We start from the raw sequence: 25381 nt of genomic DNA, 5'->3' as shown, positions 1-25381 counted from the left end.
ATCCACAATAGATGGAATGACCAGGAAATGTCCTTTTGAAGAAGTAACATTTGATCAGAGCTTCAAGATGAAAATCAGCCAGCTTTTTGCACAAATGAGGGAACGACATTCCTAGTTCAACAGGCTGTGTGACCTCAGGCAAGTCTTTTAATATCCCTTTCCTGTTCTTCATCTGGAAAATGGGAATGCTATAGTATCTACCTCATTTAAATGTTAAAAAAAAGGAGTCATGATGTTTGAAGTACATACAATGATGTCAGAAACACATTAACCATTCAATATATGTCGACAAGCTTTTTTTAAAAAACTATTTTATTTATTTATTTGACAGAGATCACAAGCAGGGAGAGAAGCAAGCTCTCCACCAAGCAGAGAACCCGATGCAGGGCTCGATCCCAGAACCCTGGGATCATGACCTGAGCCGAAGGTAGAGGCTTTAACCCACTGAGCCACCCAGGTGCCCTGACAAGCTTTTGATAATGCCTGAAACTCTGCTAAAAATGGATAGACATGAGCAGAAAATCTAGCCAAAAAGAAATAAAAAAATAAATAATAATCACACTTTATATACAATTTATTCTTATTAGCAATGCAAAAATAAATCGGGGGTCTATGATTTTGTTCATTATGCACATTTAAGATCATTCTATTTAAAATAATGTTAAAGAGTAGACTTACAGAATTCGAAATCATTAACTTTTAATTTCAAATATTGTCAGAATGATTGAAGGCATTTATCTTAGAATCTTAGAGTAATTTGTATTTTTTAATTGAATTTAATGCTTAAGATGTGGTGGAAAGCAAAGAAATTCAGTTATGGAATTTGTAGTCAGGAAACAAGAGTCTGGGTTGCATTATGAACCTTCACACCAAATTACTCCACCTGCCACCTTGAAGCACATTGAAGCTTTCATTTTCTTATATGCAGAAAAAACTGAAATGGGAAGGGTGTACCTGGGTGGCTCAGCCAGTTAAATGTCTGGCTTAGGCTCAGGTCATGATCCCAGGTTCCTGGGATTGAGCCATGTATAAGGCTCCCTGCTCAGCAGGGAGCCTGCTTCTCCCTCTCCCTCTACCACTCCCCTTGCTTGTGCTCTCTCACTGTCTCTGTCAAACAAACAAATAAATAAATAAAATCCTTAAAAAAAAAAAAAACTAACGTGGGAAAGAAGTCTTAAAAACTTGTAATATTTCTCAGTATAAAATATTTTTGTGCACCCTAAATCTGAATATGTATCTCAGTTATCAATAATATATTGTATGGCTCTCTGAAAAAGAATTATGGTATATACTTTTGGGGATAACATAACAGGCTAATATTTTGACAGAAGCTGAACAAATAAATATCAGTGTGCTATAAGGAATTCCCAGTTGCTATCATTGGAGACATGATTTTGACATTTTTTGCCTTTGAAATTTCTTTTCTTTAAGATTTATTTATTTGAGGGAGAGAGAGCACATGCACAGGGAGAGGGAGAGAGAGAATTTCAAGCCGATCTTTGCTGGCAAGAAGCCCAACGCAGGGCTCAATCTCATGATCTTGAGATCATGACCTGAGCTGAAATCAAGGGTCAGATGCTTAATTGACTGAGCCACCCAGGCACTCCACCTTTGAAATTTCTAAAATAATCATAATAATAGGGCTATAATAATAATAATTACAAAAATAAATCTCCTTTTCAGGTATACCTGATATATCAAAAACACCAAAAGGAAGATACATACAACCTATATATTATTTGGAGTTTCCAACATGCTAGGATCCAGAATGGGGTCTTAAGGCATACCCTGTGAAAATCACATGTTCTTTGAAAGATTTCTGCCAATTCTTTAGGGTTGCCACTCTTGTGATCTAACACCAGGAAAAGATCTCCTTCTTCCCATGGGCAACGTACATCCAATGATGCAAAGGAAGTGTGAATACCACAATCTTCCAATCCCAAGCAATTCTTAAGGTCTATCCCAGCTCTAGAACTCCCTAGATTGCAGTTTAACAACTCTGTTAGCCCAGTCTTACTTCCTTCACTCTACAACAGGTATTTATCTTGAAGGCAGTCTCCAATAAATATTCTACAAGCAAATTTCTGTTTAAATCTGTTTCCTGGAAACATTACCTGAGAGGGTTGATGTCAGAACTAGTTAAGGAAGCAGGAACTATAATGGGATTTTGGAGTTGAATCATCAGTTGGTTATCTGGCAATGAGAACCTCCTTACTGGTAGTAACCCCTTGCATCACATAAATGTGCTATTGTTAAAACCTTCACCCATGATAAACTACAACTGGATACTGATGAAAACAAATAAACTAGGAGATGCAATGTTTCAGCCATATAAGCAGCTCAGAAAAAGTAAGAGCCATGAAACTGGATGGCTGCTGTTGGAGAAATTGAGAAATGAAAGGAAATTCTAAGTATGAGATGTTTAACAACCGATTAAAGACTATACATAAAAGCAAGAATGCCACCCTGGTAGTTAATACAATAACTTACTTTCTTTTACTTTGTTTTCTCTTCTTTCTTTCTTTCTTTCTTTCTTTCTTTCTTTCTTTCTCTCTCTTTTTCTTTTTGTGAATAATTGGCAATAAAAAACAGCATCAGGCCCAGCACATAATTATAACAGAGTTCCAGAGGAGATTGAATGTTCAATCTGGGAAATTCTGGACCAGCAAGAGCCCTGACTGGAAAAATACAAAGGGTTAAGACATAATGGATAGATCTGACTCAGTGTTCCAAAATCAATAAGATTCCTCTGAATCCTTTAGAAATGTCAAATTATCTTACTCTATTATGCTCCACTCTAGAGTATCTATTTTCTTGAAGATGATGCAGAGTTCTCCTCCAAACAAGAAAACATATGCACAGCTCTGTTCCTTTTTTGGGCACAAAATAACTTTTATATTCCATTATAACCCAGTCAGGAAGTGGTGGTCCTGCTAACGGAGGAAAGAGATGATAACTTCTTTGAAGTGGCTTCAAGACCTGGTAAGATCAAAGCTAGAAGAGTATGCATGAGACTAGAGTTTGCTATATAAAGGAGGCAGAGCATAAAGTTGAGGAAGAGAAAGTTTACCCATTTAGGAGCACTCTCTTGTATTACAGGATTTAACCCTGGCAAGAATTCAAGGAACATTGTAGAATAGAGCCTGGATGCATCCAGAAAGCTACAATTCATAGTAAAGGAAATAGAAATGTTAGATCTTCTGTGGAAGCCAATAGAAGACAATGGAAGAATGTATCAAATAACTCAGAGAAATGGGCATACTAAAATGGGGGTGGGGTGCAGCCTGGCTCTTTTTCTAGTTATATGTCTTGCAAAGTGTTTATTCAAAACAACCATTGTTGAAGTGGGTGTCTCTGCAATCAAAACTTAAATCAGCTACTTGCATTAAATAAAAGAGGAAAACTCAGCTGTCATGAAATGCTACAACTCTCTTTTCCTTTCCTGTGCAGATTTTTTTTTTTTTTTTTACTTTAATGTAGTCCCACAGGTCAAATTTTGAGTTTGATGCCTATCCTTTAGGCGTCATACCCATGAAATCATTGCTAAGATCAATGTAATGAAGGCTCCCCACCTATGTTTTCTCCTAAGAGTTTATATTTTCATAACTTGCTTTGAAATCTTTAATCTATTTCTTTTTATTTTAATAAACATATAATGTATTTTTATCCCCAGGGGTACAGGTCTGTGAATCGCCAGGTTTACACATTTCACAGCACTCATCATAGCACATACCCTCCCCAATGTCCATTTCCCCACCACCCTCTCCTGTCCCCCCTCCCCCCAGCAACCCTCAGTCTGTTTCTTGAGATTGAGTCTTTTATGATTTGTCTCCCTCCCAATCCCATCTTTTCATTTTTTCTTTTCCTACCTCCCTCCAAACCCCACCGCCTTGCATCTCCACTTCCTCATATCAAAGAGATCATATGATAGTTGTCTTTCTCCGATTGACTTATTTCGCTAAGCATGATACCCTCTAGTTCCATCCACGTCGTCGCAAATGGCAAGATTTCATGTCTTTTGATGGCTGCATAGTATTCCATTGTGTATATATACCACTTCTTCTTTATCCATTCATCTGTTGATGGACATCTAGGCTCTTTCCACAGTTTGGCTATTGTGGACATTGCTGCTATAAACATTCGGGTGCACGTGCCCCTTCGGAGCACCACGTTTGTATCTTTAGGATATATACCCAGGAGTGCAATTGCTGGGTCGTAGGGTAGCTCTATTTTCAGTTTTTTGAGGAACCTCCACACTGTTTTCCAGAGTGGTTGCACCAGCTTGCATTCCCACCAGCAGTGTAGGAGGGTTCCCCTCTCTCCGCATCCTCGCCAGCATCTGTCATTTCTTGACTTGTTAATTTTCGCCATTCTGACTGGTGTGAGGTGGTATCTCATTGTGGTTTTGATTTGTATTTCCCTGATGCCGAACGATGTGGAGCATTTTTTCATGTGTCTGTTGGCCATCTGGATGTCTTCTTTGCAGAAATGTCTGTTCATGTCCTCTGCCCATTTCTTGACTGGATTATTGGTTCTTTGGGTATTGAGTTTGATAAGCTCTTTATAGATTTTGGATACTAGCCCTTTATCTGATATGTCGTTTGCAAATATCTTCTCCCATTCTGTCAGTTGTCTTTTGGTTTTGTTCACTGTTTCCTTTGCTGTGCAAAAGCTTTGGATCTTGATGAAATCCCAATAGTTCATTTTTGCCCTTGCTTCTGTTGCCTTTGGCGATGTTCCTAGGAAGAAGTCGCTGCGGTTGAGGTCAAAGAGGTTGCTGCCTGCATTCTCCTCAAGGATTTTGATAGATTCCTTTCGCACATTGAGGTCCTTCATCCATTTCGAGTCTATTTTCGTGTGTGGTGTAAGGAAATAGTCCAATTTCATTTTTCTGTATGTGGCTGTCCAATTTTCCCAGCACCATTTGTTGAAGAGGCTGTCTTTTTTCCATTGGATATTCTTTCCTGCTTTGTTGAAGATTAGTTGACCATAGAGTTGAGGGTCTATTTCTGGGTTCTCTATTCTGTTCCATTGGTCTATATGTCTGTTTTTGTGCCAGTACCATAGTGTCTTGATGATGACAGCTTTGTAATAGAGCTTGAAGTCTGGAATTGTGATGCCACCGACTTTGGCTTTCTTTTTCAATATTCCTTTGGCTATTCGAGGTCTTTTCTGGTTCCATATAAATTTTAGGATTATTTGTTCTATTTCTTTTAAAAAAATGGATGGGATTTTGATAGGGATTGCATTAAATGCGTAGATTGCTTTAGGTAGAATAGACATTTTCACAATATTTGTTCTTCCAATCCATGAGCATGGAATATTTTTCCATTTCTTTGTGTCTTCCTCAATTTCTTTCATGAGTACTTTATAGTTTTCTGAGTGTAGATTCTTTGCCTCTTTGGTTAGATTTATTCCTAGGTATCTTATGGTTTTGGGTGCGATTGTAAATGGGACTGACTCGTCAATTTCCCTTTCTTCTGTCTTGTTGTTAGTGTAAAGAAATGCGACTGATTTCTGTGCATTGACTTTCTATCCTGACACTTCACTGAATTCCTGTGTAAGTTCTAGCAGTTTTGGAGTGGAGCCTTTTGGGTTTTCCACATATAGTATCATATCATCTGCAAAGAGTGATAGTTTGACTTCTTCTTTGCCGATTTGGATGCCTTTAATTTCTTTTTGTTGTCTGATTGCTGAGGCTAGGACTTCTAGTACTATGTTGAACAGCAGTGGTGATAACGGACATCCCTGCCGTGTTCCTGACCTTAGCAGAAAAGCTTTCAGTTTTTCTCCATTGAGAATGATATTTGCAGTGGGTTTTTCATAGATGCTTTGATAATATTGAGGTATGTGCCTTCTATCCCTACACTTTGAAGAGTTTTAATCAGGAAGGGATGCTGCACTTTGTCAAACGCTTTTTCAGCATCTATTGAGAGTATCATATGGTTCTTACTCTTTCTTTTATTAATGTATTGTATCACATTGATGGATTTGCGGATGTTGAACCAACCTTGCAGCCCTGGAATAAATCCCACTTGGTCGTGGTGAATAATCCTTTTAATGTACTGTTGGATCCTATTGGCCAGTATTTTGGTGAGAATTTTCGCATCTGTGTTCATCAAAGATATTGGTCTGTAATTCTCTTTTTTGGTGGGATCCTTGTCTGGTGTTGGGATCAAGGTGATGCTGGCCTCATAGAATGAGTTTGGAAGTTTTCCTTCCATTTCTATTTTTTGGAACAGTTTCAGGAGAATAGGAATTAATTCTTCTTTAAATGTTTGGTAGAATTCCCCTGGGAAGCCGTCTGGTCCTGGACTTTTGTTTGTTTCGAGATTTTTGATGACTGTTTCAATCTCCTTACTGGTTATGGGTCTGTTCAGGTTATCTATTTCTTCCTGGTTCAGTTGTGGTAGTTTATACGTCTCTAGAAATGTATCCATTTCTTCCAGATTGTCAAATTTGTTGGCGTAGAGTTGCTCATAGTATGTTCTTATAATTGTTTGTATTTCTTTGGTGTTGGTTGTGATCTCTCCTCTTTCATTCATGATTTTATTTATTTGCGTCCTTTCTCTTTTCTTTTTGATAAGTCTGGCCAGGGGCTTATCAACCTTATTAATTCTTTCAAAGAACTAGCTCCTAGTTTTGTTGATTTGTTCTATTTTTTTTTTAGTTTCTATTTCATTGATTTCTGCTCTGATCTTTATGATTTCTCTTCTCCTGCTGGGTTTAGGTTTTCTTTGTTGTTCTCTCTCAGCTCCTTTAGGTGTAGGGTTAGGTTGTGTATTTGAGACCTTTCTTGTTTCTTGAGAAAGGCTTGCACCGCTATACATTTTCCTCTCAGGACTGCCTTTGTTGTGTCCCATAGATTTTGAACCGTTGTGTTTTCATTATCATTTGTTTCCATGATTTCTTTCAATTCTTCTTTAATTTCCTGGTTGACCCATTCATTTTTTAGAAGGATGCTGTTTAGTCTCCATGTATTTGCGTTCTTTCCAAATTTCCTCTTGTGATTGAGTTCTAGCTTCAGAGCATTGTGGTCTGTAAATATGCAGGGAATGATCTCGATCTTTTGGTACCGATTGAGACCTGATTTACGACCCAGGATGTGGTCTATTCTGGAGAATTGTTCCATGTGCACTAGAGAAGAATGTATATTCTGTTGCTTTGGGATGGAATGTTCTGAATATATCTGTGATGTCCATCAGGTCCACTGTGTCATTTAAGGCCTTTATTTCCTTATTGATCTTTTGCTTAGATGATCTGTCCATTTCAGTGAGGGGAGTGTTAAAGTACCCTGTTATTATTGTATTACTGTTGATGTATTTCTTTGATTTTGTTATTAATTGGTTTATATAGTTGGCTGCTCCCATGTTAGGGGCATAGATATTTAAGATTGTTAGGTCTTCTTGTTGGACAGACCCTTTGAGTAGGATATAGTGTCCTTCCTCATCTCTTATTATAGTCTTTGGCTTAAAATCGAATTGATCTGATCTAAGGATTGCCACCCCAGCTTTCTTCTGATGTCCATTAGCTTGGTACATTGTTTTCCACCCCCTCACTTTAAATCTGGAGGTGTCTTCGGTTCTAAAATGAGTTTCTTGTAGGCAGCATATTGATGGGTTTTGTTTTTTTATCCATTCTGATACCCTGTGTCTTTTGATTGGGGCATTGAGCCCATTAACATTCAGGGTAACTATTGAGAGATATGAATTTAGTGCCATTGTATTGCCTGTAAGGTGACTGTTACTGTATATTGTCTCTGTTTCTTTCTGATCTACTACTTTTAGGGTCTCTCTTTGCTTAGAGGACCCCTTTCAATATTTCCTGTAGAGCTGTTTTGGTGTTTGCAAATTCTTTCAGCTTTTGTTTGTCCTGGAAGCTCTTTATCTCTCCTTCTATTTTCAATGATAGCCTAGCCGGATATAGTATTCTTGGCTGCATGTTTTTCTCGTTTAGTGCTCTGAATATATCATGCCAGTTCTTTCTGGCCTGCCAGGTCTCTGTGGATAGGTCCGCTGCCAATCTAATGTTTTTACCCTTGTATGTTACAGACTTCTTTTCCCGGGCTGCTTTCAGGATTTTCTCTTTGTCGCTCAGACTTGTAAATTTTACTATTAGGTGACGAGGTGTGGACCTATTTTTATTGATTTTGAGGGGCGTTCTTAGCATCTCCTGGATTTTGATGTTTGTTCCCTTTGCCATATTAGGGAAATTCTCTGCAATAATTGTCTCCAATATACCTTCTGCTCCCCTCTCTCTTTCTTCTTCTTCTGGAATCCCAATTATACAAATGTTGTGTCATCTTATGGTGTCGCTTATCTCTCGAATTCTCTCCTCGTGGTCCAGTATTTGTTTGTCTCTTTTTTGCTCAGCTTCTTTATTCTCTGTCATTTGGTCTTCTATGTCACTAATTCTTTCTTCTGCCTCATTTATCCTAGCAGTGAGAGCTTCCATTTTTGATTGCACCTCATGAATAGCTTTTTTGATTTCAACTTGGTTAGATTTTAGTTCTTTTATTTCTCCAGAAAGGGCTTTTATCTCTCTGGAGAGGGTTTCTCTAATATCTTCTATGCCTTTTTCGAGCCCGGCTAGAACCTTGAGAATTGTCATTCTGAACTCTAGCTCTGTCATGTTACCAATGTCCGTATTGATTAGGTCTCCAGCCTTCGGTACGGCCTCTTGTTCTTTTTTTTGAGGTGAGTTTTTCCACCTTGTCATTTTGTCCAGATAAGATTTGCTTTCTCCTGCTGTGGAATTCCGCTGTTCTTGGTGAGCGAAGTTGGTTTTGGATGGGTTTCTTGTTGATCTTCTGGGGGAGGGGCCTGTTGTAGTGATTCTCAAGTGTCTTTGCCGCAGGCGGAATTGCACTGCCCTTGCCAGGGGCCGGGCTAAGTAATCTGCTCAGGTTTGCTTTTGGGCGCTTTTGTTCCCTGAGCGCTTTCCGTAGAGTTCTGGAGGACGGGAATGAAGATGGCGGCCTCCCAGTCTCCGGCCCGGAGGAGCCGAGAGCTTGGGGTTCCGCTCCTCAGTGCGCTCTCAGAGCAAAGCGCCCAACCGCCCCGCTTCCCTGACCTGTGGTCGCACCTTGAGGAAAGCAGTCAATTGCTGGAGCTGGAGAAAAGCGCCGGGTCGATTCCGTCTCCGCAGCCTCCAGCCGCGCTCCGAGCCCACCCAGCCTGCGACCGGCACAAGGTAACCCCGGGCTTAGAGCTCACTCCTCGGCTTTGTCGCTGTAGCCGGCTTCCCTGCTCTAATATCTGCGAGCTCTGCGGCAGTCAGACACCCCCAGTCCTTCTGTGACCCCGCGGGACCTGGGGTTATGCTGACCCCGCCTGGGTTTCCCCCCAGTTTAGCCTCTGTAGCGGTGTCTCCCAGTGGAGCAGACTTTTAAAAGTCCTGATTTTGTTGCTCCACAACTTGCCGGGTGCCGGCCCCTCCCCCCGGGGTCTATCTTCCCGTCGCTTTGGATTCACTTCTCCGCAGGTCCTACCTTTCAGAAAGTGATCGATGTTCTGTTTCTGGAATTGTTGCTCTTCTTCTCTTCGATTTCCCATTGGATTTGTAGGTGTTCACAATGGTTAGATAAGCTGTCTAGCTGATCTCCTGCTACCCAATGTCGTCTCAGCCTGCTACTTCTCTGCCATCTTTACTCCTCCCCGGTTTACCAAACTTTTAAAGATTATAAAGTGGATATCATTATTTCCCAGCCCAATAAATAATTAATCATTTTTTGCACACTTGAAGGTAAGGATGACATTTTAACAATGACTAAAAAAGGCAATAACTTTTGAATAGAAAATTATGCTATGGAGAGTGTGTTTTGAAAATGTATGTATGGAAATGTTTCTCTCATGCAGTCAGTGCCAAAGCCCACCTGTATTACACACAAAACTTTCATATGTGCATTCATCAGAAATGGAAACATATTGTTTAACTATAAAACCTTTCAAATAAAGATTTTCAGTGAATTTGAAGCTTTTTTAAAAACAGACAAATAACACTTTCTGAAATTTGCAAGAACATCGCTGAGTTCAAGAAAAACATTCACCTAAGTCATGGGTAGAGTGGAAGAGTAAATATCATTAATACTTAGAGTAGACTCTTTCCACTTACAGCAATTAAAGTACCAAGATAAATTAAATGTAGAACCATATATCTTATATTTTATGAAGCAACCTATAAAGTCAACATTTTAAAAAAATAATTCATTTCTATCATATGCCTCCCATTGACAATATTGTTGATATTTTATACTTTAGAGAGACCAAATATCAAGATAATAGTAATGAGGTGACATTAGCAGGTTAATAGAACAAGAAGTCCCAACCCTCATTCCTCCACAGAAACACTGATACAACAATTATATTTGGGTCAAAATGGCTTTAAGTGAAATCCAGAATACAGGTAAGAAGTTGCAGCCCCTCTAGAACATAAGGCTGTAAAAAGTCACACCAAGATATATAAGAAGAGCAAATTCACTTTGCCTGAATTAGTTCTTCTCTCAAACCAGTTAGGTTCTTTTCCAAGAAGGTCTCCTTGGCCTGTGACCTCTCCCTCAAGGATAAAGTGAGAGTCGGATGTGTTTCTGACTGGTCTCCTGGCTTTATGATGTGCTTCTCTGAAGGGCTCATTTCTATTTTACCTCAATACTGAGCATTGAAACGTCAGCAGAGCCTAGATACCAGGACAGCTAGGAACAAAGAGAAAGAAGTGGGTTTCCCCATACAGCAAACGCTGCTCAGTAAAACTGGGTAAAGCTGCAAAGCAGAGGCCTTCCCTCTCAAAGGAAGGGAGAAAGTAAAATGATTCTGTCCTAGCCTTTTAGTGTGCTCCTTCAGGGGCTGGTTTTGATCTCACTTCAGTGTAAGTGCTGAAGGACTGGCAGAACTGGAACACGTGGTTCAGCTAGCAACAAAGGAAAGGAAATGGTTTCCTCCTACAGCTGGCACAGCTCTGAGAGTTTGGGAATGGGTGCTGTGTCTTCAAATGAGCAGATACCAGTACAACTCTACAAGAAACATGAAGAATCGGGAAAACAGACCACAATCAAAGGGGAAAAAATCAGCCTCCTTTAACTGACCCAAAGTAAATGAAGATTTATGAATTACCAGATAAACAATGCAAGTTGATGGCCTAAAAGTAGTTTCATGAGTTACAGGAAAACATGGATAGACCATTAAAATAAAAATCAGGAAAATGATACATGAACAAAATGAAAATATTAGCCAAGAGATGTAAACTCTAATAAAAAACAAATAGAAATAGTGGAGTTGAAAAATACAATAACTGAAATTCACTGAGGATTTCAACAGGCAGAAGAAAAAAATCAACAAGCCTGAAGGCAAGTCATTGAAAGTTATCCAGGCAGAGGAGCAAAAAACAAAACAAAACAAAACACCAATGAAAAGAAGTGAAGGAATCCCAAGAGGGTCGTAAGATCAGTAAGTAAACTAAAATATACATTATAGGATACCCAAAGGGAAAAGAGACAAAGAGGAAGGGGGAAAAATTCTATTTAGAGAAATAATAGTTGGAAACTCCCCAAATCTGGGGAGGGAAATAAACATCCAGATTTATGAAGTTCAGACAGACTGAATTTAAGAGGTTACATACACCAAAACACATTTAATCAAATTTTCAGAAATCGGAGAAAATTTTTAAAGCAGCAAGAGAAAAGTGATTTGTTATATACAAGGAAGTCCCCATAAGCCTATTGGCAGCTTTCTTGGCAGAAATCTTACAGGCCAGGAGAAAGTGGATGATACCTTCCAAGTGCTGACAGAAAAAAACTTCCAGCTAGGGTTACAATACCTGGCAACACTGTTCTTCAGAAATGAAGAAGAAATAAAAATTTTCCCAAACAAAAGCTGAGGGAGTTCATCACCACTGACCTACCTTACATTAAATGATAAAGGAATTTCTTCAAATTCAAACAAAAAGACATTAATTATTAACATGAATATGAAAGGATGAAGTCACTAGTGAAGACAAATATATACAAATATATAATCAATTCAGAATGTTCTAACTCACCTTTAACTCTAGTGTAAAAGTTAAAAGACAAAATAATAACTATAACGATAACTAGTTAATGGAAACAATATAAATTATGCAAATAGCGACATCAATAACAAAGTATGGTTGGGGAATAAAAGTATAGAATTTTTGTATGTGAGTCAATTTAAGTTGTTACTGGTTTAAAAATGCTGTTCTAAATATGAGATTCATGTAATTTCCACGTGTGATATTGTGATGGATAATAAGCATATATTTTATCTTGATCCCCATTTCTGTCACAAAGCTCATAAACCCCTTGGGATTTCCTAAAGAGATGAGCACCATAAAGGTACCTTTTGTTGTGCTAATGAGATGACTTTTGGAACTCACCTAAGGATGGGGGTCATTGCCAGGGGAGTTAACTATGTGATTAGAGGGTTGGAACCTTAATCCCACTCCCCACCCTCTGGGAAGGGAGAGGAGCTGTAGATTTAGTCCAGTCGCCAGTGGTTAATGATTTAATCAGTCATGCATGCATAATGAAGCTTCCATAAAAACCCAAAACCTAAGGGCAAAAGAGAGCTTCTAGGCTGATCAACACGTGGCAATACTGGAGAGTAGTACACCTGGAGAGGGCCTGGAAACTCCACACCCTTACCCATACATTGCCCTGTATATCCTCCCCATTTAGCTGTTCCTGAGTTATATTCTTTTATAATAAACTGGTGATCTTGTAAGTAAAAAAAAAAAAAAAAAATACTGTGAGATCTGAGTTGCTTTAACAAATTAATTAAACCAAAGCAGGGGGTCATTGGAACCTCCAGTCTATAGCCAGTCAGCCAAAAGCACAGGTAATAACCTGGATGTGTGACTGGCACCTGAAGTGAGGGGGGCTGGGTGAAATCTTAGAGGGCTAAGCCTTTAACCTGTGGGATCTGATGCTATTTCCAGATAATGTCAGAATTTAACTAAATTATAAAACCTTGAGCTGGTGTTGGAAAATATCTTGTGGATATGTGGAAACCCTCTCCCACCCACTCACACCCCTAAATATAGGGTGGCTATACTTAATACCTGAAAAAAATAGATCTTAAGTAAAAAAAAAACTGTCATAAGAGATCAAGAAAGTCATTACATAATGAGTCAACTTATCAGAAAGATATTAAAATTGTAAATACATATGCACCCAGTTTCTGAGCATCTAATATATAAGGCAAATAGTAATAGAACTGAAGGGGGACATAAACAGGAATACAATAATAGAATTTTTATTACTAAAAATAACATTATTTTTGTGTTATTTTGTATTATAATAAAACTATTTAAAAAATTATTGAAGGAGACTTCAATATCCCACACTCAACAATGGATAGATTAACCAGATAGAAAATCAAAAAGGAACTGCAGAGTCAAACAACATTTTAGACCAAATAAACATAACAGACAAATACAGACTATTCCATTCAACATCATAATACATATTCTCCTTGAGTGCACACAGAACTTTATCAAGGATAGCTCACATATGAAGCCATAACACAAGTCTTAAAATGTTTAAGAAAATTGAAGTCATATCAAGTATCTTTTCCAATCACAATGGCATGAAAGTAGAAAGCAGTAGCAGGAGAAAAATTGGGAAATTCACAAATATGTGGAAATTAAATAATACATTTCTGAAGAGGGACACCTGGGTGGCTCAGTCAGTTAAGCGGCTGCCTTCAGCTCAGGTCATGATCCCCAAATCCTGGGATTGAGTCCCGCATCAGACTCCTTGCTCCATGGGGAGCATGCTTCTCCTTCTGCCTCTGCCTGTCACTCCACCTGCCTGTGCTCTCTCTCTCACTCTAACAAATAAATAAATAAAATCTTTAAAAAAAAAAAAATCTCTGAAGAACCAACTGGTCAAAGAAAAAATTAAAAAGGAAATAAATATTTTTAGACAAATTAAAATGAAAAACACCCTACTAAAATTTATGAGATTCAGCAAAATTGGTACTAAGAGGGAAGTTTGTAATGACAAATGCCTATATTAAGAAAGAAAAAGATGTCAAATAAACAATCTACATCTCAAGGAACAAGAAAAAGAACAAACTAAGCCCTAAGTTTGTAGAAGGAAGGAAGTAATTAAAGTTAGAGCAGAAATAAATGAAAAACAGACTAGAAGGACAATAGGAAAAATCTATGAAACTGGGGAAAAAAGACTAAAGTAAAATTATAAATGACAGAGAACAACTAATACAACAAAAATTCACGAGAGAATACAATGAACAATTATATGCCAACAAATTAGATAACTTAGAAAAAGAGGATAAATTCCTAGAAACATACAATCAGCAATGAGTGACCCATTTAGAAGTGCAAGATAAGAGCAGACTAGGAGCGTGTGGGTGGCTCATCTGCCTTCAGCTCAGGTTATGATCCCAGAGTCCTAGGATCAACTCTACAGCATTGGGCTACCTGCTCAGCAGAAGCCTGCTTCTCCCTCTCCCATTCTCCTCGTTTGTGTTCTCTCTCTCACTGTGTCTCTGTCAAATAAATAAAATCTTAAAAAAAAAAAAAAAGAACAAACTTGTAACAAGTAAGGAGATTGAATCAGTAATCAAAAACATACCAACAAAGAAAGCTAGCTACAGATAGCAACAGGTAGCTACACCAGGGAATATGTACCAAATATTTAAAGAAAAATAAATGCCAGTCTTTCCAAAAAATTAAAGGGAAGGAATTCATAAAACTGCCATTACCCTGACACCAAAGTCAGACTATAATATAAGAAAAGAAAATTATAAGCCAATATTCCTGATCAATATAGATGAAAAAATACTCAACAAAATTCTAGCAACCAAATTCAACAGCGCAGTAAAAGGATCATACACCATGATCAGGTGGAATTTATCCCTTGGATGAAATGATGGTTCAACATATGCAAATGAATAAATGTGATGCACTGCATTAAAAGAATCAAAGATATAAATCATATGATCATCTCAAAGATGTGAATAAAGCATCTGACAAAATTCAACACCCATCCATGATTAAGAACCCTCAACATATTGGGGCGCCTGGGTGGCTCAGTGGGTTAAAGCTTCTGCCTTCGGCTCAGGTCATGATCTCAGGATCCTGGGATTGAGCCCCACATCGGGCTCTCTGCCCAGCAGGGAGCCTGCTTACTCCTCTCTCTCTGCCTGCCTTTCTGCCTACTTGTGATCTCTGTCAAATAAATAAATAAAATCTTTAAAAAAAAAAAAACTCTCAACATATTGAGAATAGAGGGTACTTAGCTCAACATATTAAAGATCATATATGACCAGTTCACAGCTTACACCAGAGTCAACAGTGAAAAGCTGATACCTTTTTCCTCTAAGATCAAGAACAAGAAAAAGATGTCCACTATCGTCACTTCTATTCAAGTCAGCTTCTATTCAGACTGCGAGTCATAGCCAGAGCAGTTTTTAAGAAAAAAAAAATGGGGGTCAACCAAATCAGAAATGCGGAAGTAAAATTGTCTGTTTGTAGACAATATGATCTCATAAATAGAAAACTCTAAAAACTCCATTCAAAGTCTGTCAGAACTAATAAGCTAATTCAGTAAGGTTGTAGGATATAGAATCAACATACTAAAATCAGTTGTTTCTACACACTAACAATGAACTATCCAAAAAGAAATTAAGAAACAATCTTATTTAAAGTAGCATCAAACACAATTAAATACTTAGAAATAAACTTAACCAAAGAGATACAACATTTTTAAGCTAAAAATTCTAATACATTGATGTAAGAAATTAAGGAAAACACAAGTAATGGAAAGACATCCATGTTTATGATTGTTAAAATGCCATACTAGCCAAAGCAATCTACAGATTCAATGGTATTTCCATCAAAATTCCAATGGCATTTTTACTGAAATAGAAAAAAATAGACTTAAAATTCATATAGAACTACAAAAGACCCAAATAGCCAAAGTGATCTTGAAAAACAAAGCTGAAGGTATTATACTTCCTGATTTTGAAATATATTACACAGCTTAATATTTAGAATGGTATGGTACTGATGACGTTTTAGAATGTAAGTGAGGTCCAGAGCTGACGGCCAAGAAAGAATTCTTAAGATGTCTCTGGTGCAAAAAGGTGATTTATTAAAGCATGGGGACAGGACCCATGGGCAGAAAGAGCAGCATGCTGCCCCCAGGTCATGAGGGGTGGTAGGTTATGTACAATGGGGTTGAAAGGGGAAACCCACCAGGGTAACCCAGACATACTTGACATGGACAAAATTCCACGTATCCAACAACCCATTTGATTTTGTAGTTCAGCATAATGCTGTGTCCACTGTAGAAAGGAACTGTCAGTTAAGATAGGTGAAAGGAAGAGAAAGAGAACATATACGACCTTCATTTGGTTTGAAGAAGAGTTTGAGGTCTTCTATGGGTTCACAGGAGTAAGAAGGCATGTTAAGTTTGCTCACTGGGTTCCTGTGAAGGAGGTACAGGTTTTATTCTAGATATATGGACCCATGAAAAGTGTCCTAGTTTTACTGCAGTGGGAGTACATAGTATGACCTGATATGGACCTTTCCATTTTGGATTTAGGTTTTCTGCTGTATCTGACCTCTAATTTTTTAAATAAATCATGTGTCCAGGATTTACAGGGGTGGGTTTTCAGTTATAGTTAAATTAGGTTTGGGGAGTATATGATTAGTATATTCATTGAGTAACCTATGAGTTAAACCAGATTCCAGTGAATAACTTAATAAAGCATTATGATTTCATCTAACAGATCTACAGAAAGAAATGGGTTATCATATAATAACTCAAAAGGGCTGAGTCCTAGAGGTTGTTTTCGAGCAGTTCTTACCCTGAGAAGTCCTATTGGTAAGAGAGTAACCCAATTTTCCTGGGTTTCTAGACTAAGCTTTGCAAGATGGCATTTTAAAGTATGATTAGTTTTTTCTACTTTCCCAGAGGATTGTGGGTGCCAGGCTGGATGCAAGAAATATTTAATTTTAAGGTTTGGGCTATTTGTTGAGTTATTTGAGCAGTAAAAGAAGGACCATTGTCACTTTGAAGAGATCGAGGAAGGCCAAATCTGGGGATAATTTCTCACAAGAAAATCTTAGTGATTTCTAGGGCTCTTTCAGTTATACATGGAAAGGCCTTGACCCATCTGGTGGAGATATCAACAAACACTAATTGATACTTACAGCCTTTGCAAGGTGGAATTTGTGTGAAATCAAGTTGCCAATCCTCTCCTGGATAGGATCTATACCTTTGGACTGGTTTTAAAAGAGGGGAAGGGTAAGCTGCACTTTCCAGATTTACCTGGGCACAGACAATACAGGATCAGCAAACCTGTTTTATTGTGGCTGTCAAATTTACTCCATTGAATATATTTTTAATTAAATGTTTTAAAGTGTCTTTGCCCAAATGAGTAGCCTAGTAACCCTGTTATTATCCTCCACTGACTATTTTTGGGCATAAAAAATTTTCCCTGGGGGCGCCTGGGTGGCTCAGTGGGTTAAAGCCTCTGCCTTCGGCTCAGGTCATGATCCCAGGGTCCTGGAATTGAGCCCCGCATCGGGCTCCCTGCTCAGCCCGAAGTCTGCTTCCCCCTCTCTCTCTCTGCCTGCCTCTCTGCCTACTTGTGATCTCTGTCTGTCTAAAAAGATATCTCAAGCCAAGAACTTTGGTTATCTTAAAAAAAAAAAAAAAATTCCCTCATTGTTAACAAGCCAGTCCTGTGTAGTTTTAGTTTATCCTCGCTCCTGAGCAATGTAGATTTCTTGGTCTGAATAGACGGGAGTTATGGACTCCATTGGAGTTAAGACTGGTATCTGTTTACATTTGCTGCCTCTTTGGCTGCACAGTCTGCTAAATTGTTTCTTGTAGATTCTAAGGTCGTATCTTTTTGATGTCCTTTGAGGTGAATCACAGCTACCTCCTTGGGCAGATGTACAGCCTCAAGAGAGGTAATGATTTCAGGCTCCGGTTGGATTGGGGAGTTATGGCTTGATAGCAATCCCCTTTCTTTTCAAATAGATCCATGAGCATGAAGTACCAGAAAGGCATATTTGGATTCAGTATAATGTTAATTTTTAGACCTTTTGCCAATTGAAGAGCACAAGTGAGTGCTATTATATCAGCTTTTGGGGCAGAAATATCTATTGGAAGGGGTTTTGCCTCAATAGTTTTTTTTTTTTTAAGATTTTATTTATTTATTTGACACAGAGAAATCATAAGAAGGCAGAGAGGCAGGCAGAGAGAGAGGGGGAAGCAGGCTCCCTGCTGAGTAGAGATCCTGATGTAGGGTTTCATCCCAGGACCTTGGGATCACGATCTGAGCCAAAGGCAGATGCTTAACAACTGAACCACCCAGGCACCCCTTACCTCAACAGTTTTAATCAGACTAACTAGCATATCCACCATTTTTTCTCCCTTATCCATGAAGCTACTGCCATCAGAAAACTAATTATCATCCGTATTTTTAATAGGGGAGTCTTTTAAGTCTAGCCTGCTAGAATGGACAAGATCAATGATTTCTGAATAGTTATGTTCTAGAGAGGTACGATGGTCAGGTCCAGGCATAAGAGTATCTGGGTTTAAAGGTTGATAAGTTTTAAGTATTACTTCAGAAGTATCTAAAAGCATAGCCAGGTATCTAGAAAGGTGGCCTCCCATCATCCATTGGTGGCCCTTGGTCTTTAAGACATTCCAGACCTGATGTGAAGTCATTACAGTCAGAGACTGTCCCATCATGAGCTTTGAGGCTTCTACCAGGAGGACTGTGGCAGTCACCACTCAAAGACAAGTGGGCCACCCTTGGGCTACATTGTCAAGTGACTTTGAAAAATAGCTCAACAGTCTCGTTTCATTCCCTAATTTTTGGGTGAGAACTCCCAAGGCTTGGCTTTGCTTTTCTGCTATGCATACAGTGAAAGGTTTTTCTAAATTTGGTAACACCAAAGCTGGAACTGACAGAAGTTTAGCTTTTAATGTTTGAAAGGCCATCTGCTGAGCTTTAGTCCAGAGCAAAGTTTTCTCATTGGGACCTTTAACAGAATCATACAGTGGTTTGGCTAAGAGGGCAAAAACCTGTCATACCTAGAAAAGTGCAGAGTTGTTTTTTGTTTTTTATTTTGTTTTGCTTTGTTTTTGTAGTCGGAGGCTCAAGATCCAGTATGGCCTTTTTTCTGTCAGTAGCTAGAATACGGTGACCTGGTGTCAGTTCATGTCCTAAATAGTATACCTTTTGTTGAGATATTTGTGCCTTTTTAGGGGATACACAATACCCTCTATCTTAAGTAAAGTTATAGAATTTTTATCAGATGTCTCCTTTATGGGACTACAGATTAGAATGTCATCTACATATTGAATTATTGTCCCCTCAGACAAGGATGTATCACGGAGATCTTTGCTAAGTGCAGCTCCAACTATATGAGGACTGGTTTTAAATCCTTGTGGCAAGACTGTCCAGGTTAACTGAGCAGCCTGTGGGCTTGAAGGTGAGGTCCATTCAAAGGCAAGCAGCTGCATTTCCTCACTCAGTGGAATGTTAAAAAAAAAAAAAAAGGCATCTTTTAAGTCAAGTACTGTAAACCAGTTGGCATCACCACCAGGGACGTGGGTGAGCGTAGTGTATAGATTTGGCACTATGGGATGAATAGGTATTATTGTCTCATTTATAGCTCTTAAGTCTTGTACCATCCAATATTCCCCATTTGGCTTTTTTACTGGTAAAATTGGGGCATTATAAGGAGATTGACAAGGTCAATATATCAGGTCTCAAAAACTTATCAATAAGTGGTTGCAACCCAGCTTTGGCCTCAGGTTTTAGAAGATATTGTTTTTTATGAGGTATACTGGTTGGGTCTTTTAAGGTCACCCTGACTAGTTGGGTTGTAAGAACCCATCCTGGGATATCACAATCCCATACCTGTGGATTTACTTCCTTCCAGACATTGGAAGGGATAGTAAGGTATGGTTTTAGCTCTCCAGACATTAAAGAGAACAAGTCATCCCCCTCTACAGTAAGAGCAAATCGGCTACCTAGTTGATACATTAAGTCTCATCAGAGTCATGGAGTGCGATAATATGGAAGGACTAGAAAAACATGAGTGACCAATCGGCTTTTGTATTTACAGGTTAAGGGCATCATCTGATGGCATGTTTTAGTTTCCCCTTCTATGCCAATAACTTTAAGGTTAGAAAGACAAGGAGGGCTGGAGTCCTGAATAAGGACAGAGTGTCTCCTGTATCAATAAGAAAATTGATAAACTTACTCCCACACCCAGGGTAACCCGGGGCTCAGTCATCTTGATGTCAAAAGGAAGTGGACCAGCCTCAGGGTACGGTCATGCCGGTTCCTCCAGCTTCAACACTCGGGTGGGGAAGTGAGTTCCTGTCTTTCTCTCTCTCTGAAGATGAAGACAGTCTCTCATCCAATGTCCTGTTTCTTTACAGACAGGACATGACCCTGGTGAAGAGCGCTTGTTTGGACATTCTCTGCTCCAGTGTCTGATCTGGCCACATTTACAGCATGGGAATTTACCTAGTTTTCTGTCTGTTACCAGCCTTTTCTTTTGACCCTGGTTAGTCTGGTGCTGTGAAGAATCTGCAATAGCAGCAGCCATTATTGGAGCCTGTATCTTACCCTGTAATTTGGTTGTCCCATCCTTTTCTTGCCTTAAGGCCATATCTCTATTATGAAAGACTTCAGTTGCTATTTCTAGTAGGTGCTGGATAGGAGTTTGAGGACCTAAAGCCATTTTAGTTAGTTTTCCGTGGATGTCAGGTGCCGACTGGCTTATAAAACACATATTTAGTATGATTACTCCCTTGGGTGAGGCTTGGTCCAAATTTGTGTATTTACAGATGGTCTCTATCAATCATCCCTGAAATAAAGCTGGATTTTTGTCAGTTCCTTGTGTAACTTCCTGAAGCTTATCAAGTTTACAGGTTTAGAAAATCCTTTTTTCATTCCTTCTATTAAAGACGTGATCATATGGTCTCATTTTTCTCTCCCTGGACTATCCTCCTGATAGTTCCAGTGTTGTTCAGTGCTAGGAACAGCAGCACCCCCAGCTGGGTAATGTTCCCTATCTCTCATCGCCAGTTCATCAGCGAACTCTTGTGCTCCCTCCCAGATTTGTTTCTTTTCCTCAGGGGTGCAACAATGAGTTAAAACGGTACATATATCCTTCCAGGTCAGATCAAACATAAAAGATACTTCTTGAAAGCCTTCAATAAATTGAGAGGGATTTTCAGAATATCATCCTAATTGTTGTTTTACCTGAGCCAGGTCTGCCAGGGAGAATGGGACAGGGACCCTAATTGTGCCCACTTCTCCATTAGCAACTTCCCTAGGTGAATGCATCCCATACTCAGATGGAGCTCCTGGAAGATAAGGAGTCCCACTCCTGCTATGTCCAGCTGGGATGGGAGTAGAGGGCTCTTAAGGTTTATAAGGAGGAGGGACAGCAACAAAGCCAGTGTCCTCTTTCTTTATACTGGCTGGCAATTCCTCCAACATCCCAGGTTTATTAAGACGAATAGGCCAATTTAGAAAATCAACATCCAACACATCCAGAGGGGAGGGGTCTGTTAACCTGGGTGAGGGTGAGACACTCTACAAGAGGCCCACAGGTCCAGATCCTGATTTACGGCCATAAAGGCTTGGATGTACGGGACTTCAGTTCATTTGCCCTTCTCCCTGCAAAAGAGGTCTAACTGATAGATTGACTTGAAACTTAATGTCTCATTTATGGGCCACTCTTCCTCATCTCCTAAGGAGTACTGAGGCCATTCAATGTTACAGAAGATCACTTTTTTCTTTCTTAAATCTTGCAGTTTGAATTGATTCCAGTGGGTTAAAAGGCATCCTGAGAGAATCCTTGGGAACAGAAGAGGATCCCATGCTCCTATAAAAGAATAGAAGGTCCATTACCAAAATCCTGGCATCCTACACAGGATATGTCAGAAGTTCCAGGTGTCAAAAGAGACTGGAGGCATCCCTCAATGAAAATCGCTATTGATCACCATTCCGCCTTCTCATGAAGGCATTCCTGCCATTGAAGCCGTGGAGGGTGCTGGCATCTCTCCTCTTCCCCATTGCATCCTAAGCTACAGATGGGTGCCTGGTGAATAGACTAAGATACTGTTCTGCCCTATACTCTGAAAGCTGTGTTATTGCCCTGCCATTTTAACCCATGGAAAATGCAGAAAAGTTTGGCAAGGGGAAATTACCGAATTCTGTAGCTTTAAGTAGTTAGTAGAGGACACCGACAAGAAACAGTAAAGATTGAAATCCATCATGGTCTAAGCGACATTCCAACACACGAGGTCCTTACAGCCAACTTCCCTAGGAAATGGTCCCAGTTGAGTTTTAATTTGAATACTGGTTTCAGCCGTCTCCCAGTGGAGGTCACACAGCTGGAAGCAGCTAGACCCAGGATGTGGAGGGGATCGCATTAGATCAATCAGGAGGAAACCGCACACAGGAGTCTTAAGATTGGCCACCATCCCGGTGACTTAGGTGGCTGTCCCGTGCCCAAGACAGACAACTTTGTATAAGAAGAGGAATAAAGAGAGAGCACTAAGTTTTTTGGGTCTTATTACCATTCCAGCCAGGGTACTGACTTCCAGTCAAAAGGCAGGCTTTCTCCTCCCCATAGAGCAGCCATGGGCTAGAGGATTACACCCTGAGCAATCAACATAAAAAAAAGTATTCCAATAAGACTGTAGTCCTTGAAGGCCTCCTGAAATGAGAGTCAAGGAAGAGGAGAGGAAGTACTCACCACTTTTGCACTGAAGCTCAGAGTCCAGACGTAAAGACTCAAACCTCCACGTTTGGGCACCAAATGATGAAATTTTAGAATATGAGTGAGGTGCAGAGCTGATGGCAAACAAAGAATTCTTAAGATGTCTCTGGTGCAAAAACATGTATTAAAGCATGGGGACAGGACCCATGGGCAGAAAGAGCTGCTGCCCAGGGGTTGTGAGGGGTGGTAAGTTATGTACAATGGGGTTGGGAGAGGTAAGGAAAAGGGAGATTTCAATAAAACTTTCATATGCTGAAGAGAACCTAAACCTAAATATACCAGATACCAGACCCCTGCCATTGCCAAGGTCGTTTTTTTCCCTTCCTAGAAAGGCATTAACATTAAGATAGTTGGGAGATTCCTAAAGAATGTCACATAAGTCCCACCTGGGAGTGGGGGTGGGGGAAGGGGTGGGATGCTTTCTCCTCAGCCAGCCTTCTGTTCCCTCATAGTACTGGCACAAAAACAGTCATAGACCAATAGGACAGCGTAGAGAGCACAGAAACAAACCCATGGATATATGGACAACCGTTCTTCCACAAGAGTAGAAAGAATACACAATGGGGAAATTGATCATCTCTTTAACAAATGTGGTTGGGACTTAAATATCCACATGCAAAAAGATGAAATTGGACCTCTATCTTTCACTATACATAGAAATCAATTAAAAATAGATTAGGGAGGAGGAGTCAAGATGGCGGAGAAGTAGCAGGCTGAGACGACATCGGGTAGCAGGAGATCAGCTAGATAGCTTATCTAACCATTGTGAACACCTACAAATCCAACGGGAAATCGAAGAGAAGAAGAGCAACAATTCCAGAAACAGAACATCGATCACTTTCTGAAAGGTAGGACCTGCGGAGAAGTGAATCCAAAGCGACGGGAAGATAGACCCCGGGGGGAGGGGCCGGGACCCGGCAAGCGGCGGAGCGACGGAGCACAAAATCGGGACTTTTAAAAGTCGGCTCCACTGGGAGACATCGCTCCAGAGGCTAAACTGGGGGGAAACCCAGGTGGGGTCAGCATAACCCCAGGTCCCGCGGGGTCACAGAAGGACTGGGGGTGTCTGAGTGCCGCAGAGCTCACAGGTATTAGAGCAGGGAAGCCGGCTACAGCGACAAAGCCGAGGAGAGAGCTCTAAGCCCAGGGTTACCTTGTGCCGGTTGCAGGCTGGGTGGGCTCGGAGCGCTGCCGGAGGCCACGGAGACGAAAGCGACCCAGCGCTTTTCTCCAGCTCCAGCAATTGACTGCTTTCCTCAAGGCGTGACCGCAGGCCAGGGAGGCGGGGCGGTGGGCGCTTTGCTCTGAGAGCACACTGAGGAGCGGAACCCCAAGCTCTCGGCTCCTCCGGGCCCAGAGATTGGGAGGCCGCCATCTTCATTCCCGTCCTCCAGAACTCTATGGAAAGCGCTCAAGGAACAAAAGCTCCCGAAAGCAAACCCGAGCGGATTACTTAGCCCGGCCCTGGCAAGGGCAGTGCAATTCCGCCTGCGTCAAAGACACTTGAGAATCACTACAACAGGCCCCTCCCCCAGAAGATCAACAAGAAACCCATCCAAAACCAACTTCGCTCACCAAGAACAGCGGAATTCCACAGTAGGAGAAAGCAAATCTTATCTGGACAAAATGACAAGGCGGAAAAACTCACCTCAAAAAAAAAGAAGAGGCTGTACCGAAGGCTGGAGACCTAATCAATACGGACATAGGTAACATGACAGATCTAGAGTTCAGAATGACAATTCTCAAGGTTCTAGCCGGGCTCGAAAAAGGCATAGAAGATATTAGAGAAACCCTCTCCAGAGAGATAAAAGCCCTTTCTGGAGAAATAAAAGAACTAAAATCTAACCAAGTTGAAATCAAAAAAGCTATTCATGAGGTGCAATCAAAAATGGAAGCTCTCACTGCCAGGATAAATGAGGCAGAAGAAAGAATTAGTGACATAGAAGACCAAATGATAGAGAATAAAGAAGCTGAGCAAAAGAGGGACAAACAAATACTGGACCACGAGGAGAGAATTCGAGAGATAAGTGACACCATAAGACGACACAACATTAGAATAATTGGGATTCCAGAAGAAGGAGAGAGAGAGGGGAGCAGAAGGTATATTGGAGACAATTATTGCAGAGAATTTCCCTAATATGGCAAAGGGAACAAACATCAAAATCCAGGAGATGCTAAGAACGCCCCTCAAAATCAATAAAAATAGGTCCACACCTCGTCACCTGATAGTAAAATTTACAAGTCTGAGCGACAAAGAGAAAATCCTGAAAGCAGCCTGGGAAAAGAAGTCTGTAACATACAAGGGTAAAAACATTAGATTGGCAGCGGACCTATCCACAGAGACCTGGCAGGCCAGAAAGAACTGGCATGATATATTCAGAGCACTAAACGAGAAAAACATGCAGCCAAGAATACTATATCCGGCTAGGCTATCATTGAAAATAGAAGGAGAGATAAAGAGCTTCCAGGACAAACAAAAGCTGAAAGAATTCACAAACACCAAAACAGCTCTACAGGAAATATTGAAAGGGGTCCTCTAAGCAAAGAGAGACCCTAAAAGTAGTAGATCAGAAAG

Source organism: Martes martes, assembly GCF_963455335.1.
Source record: "Martes martes genome assembly, chromosome: 4".
Lineage (NCBI taxonomy): Eukaryota > Metazoa > Chordata > Mammalia > Carnivora > Mustelidae > Martes > Martes martes.
This window is presented reverse-complemented; position numbering follows the sequence as displayed.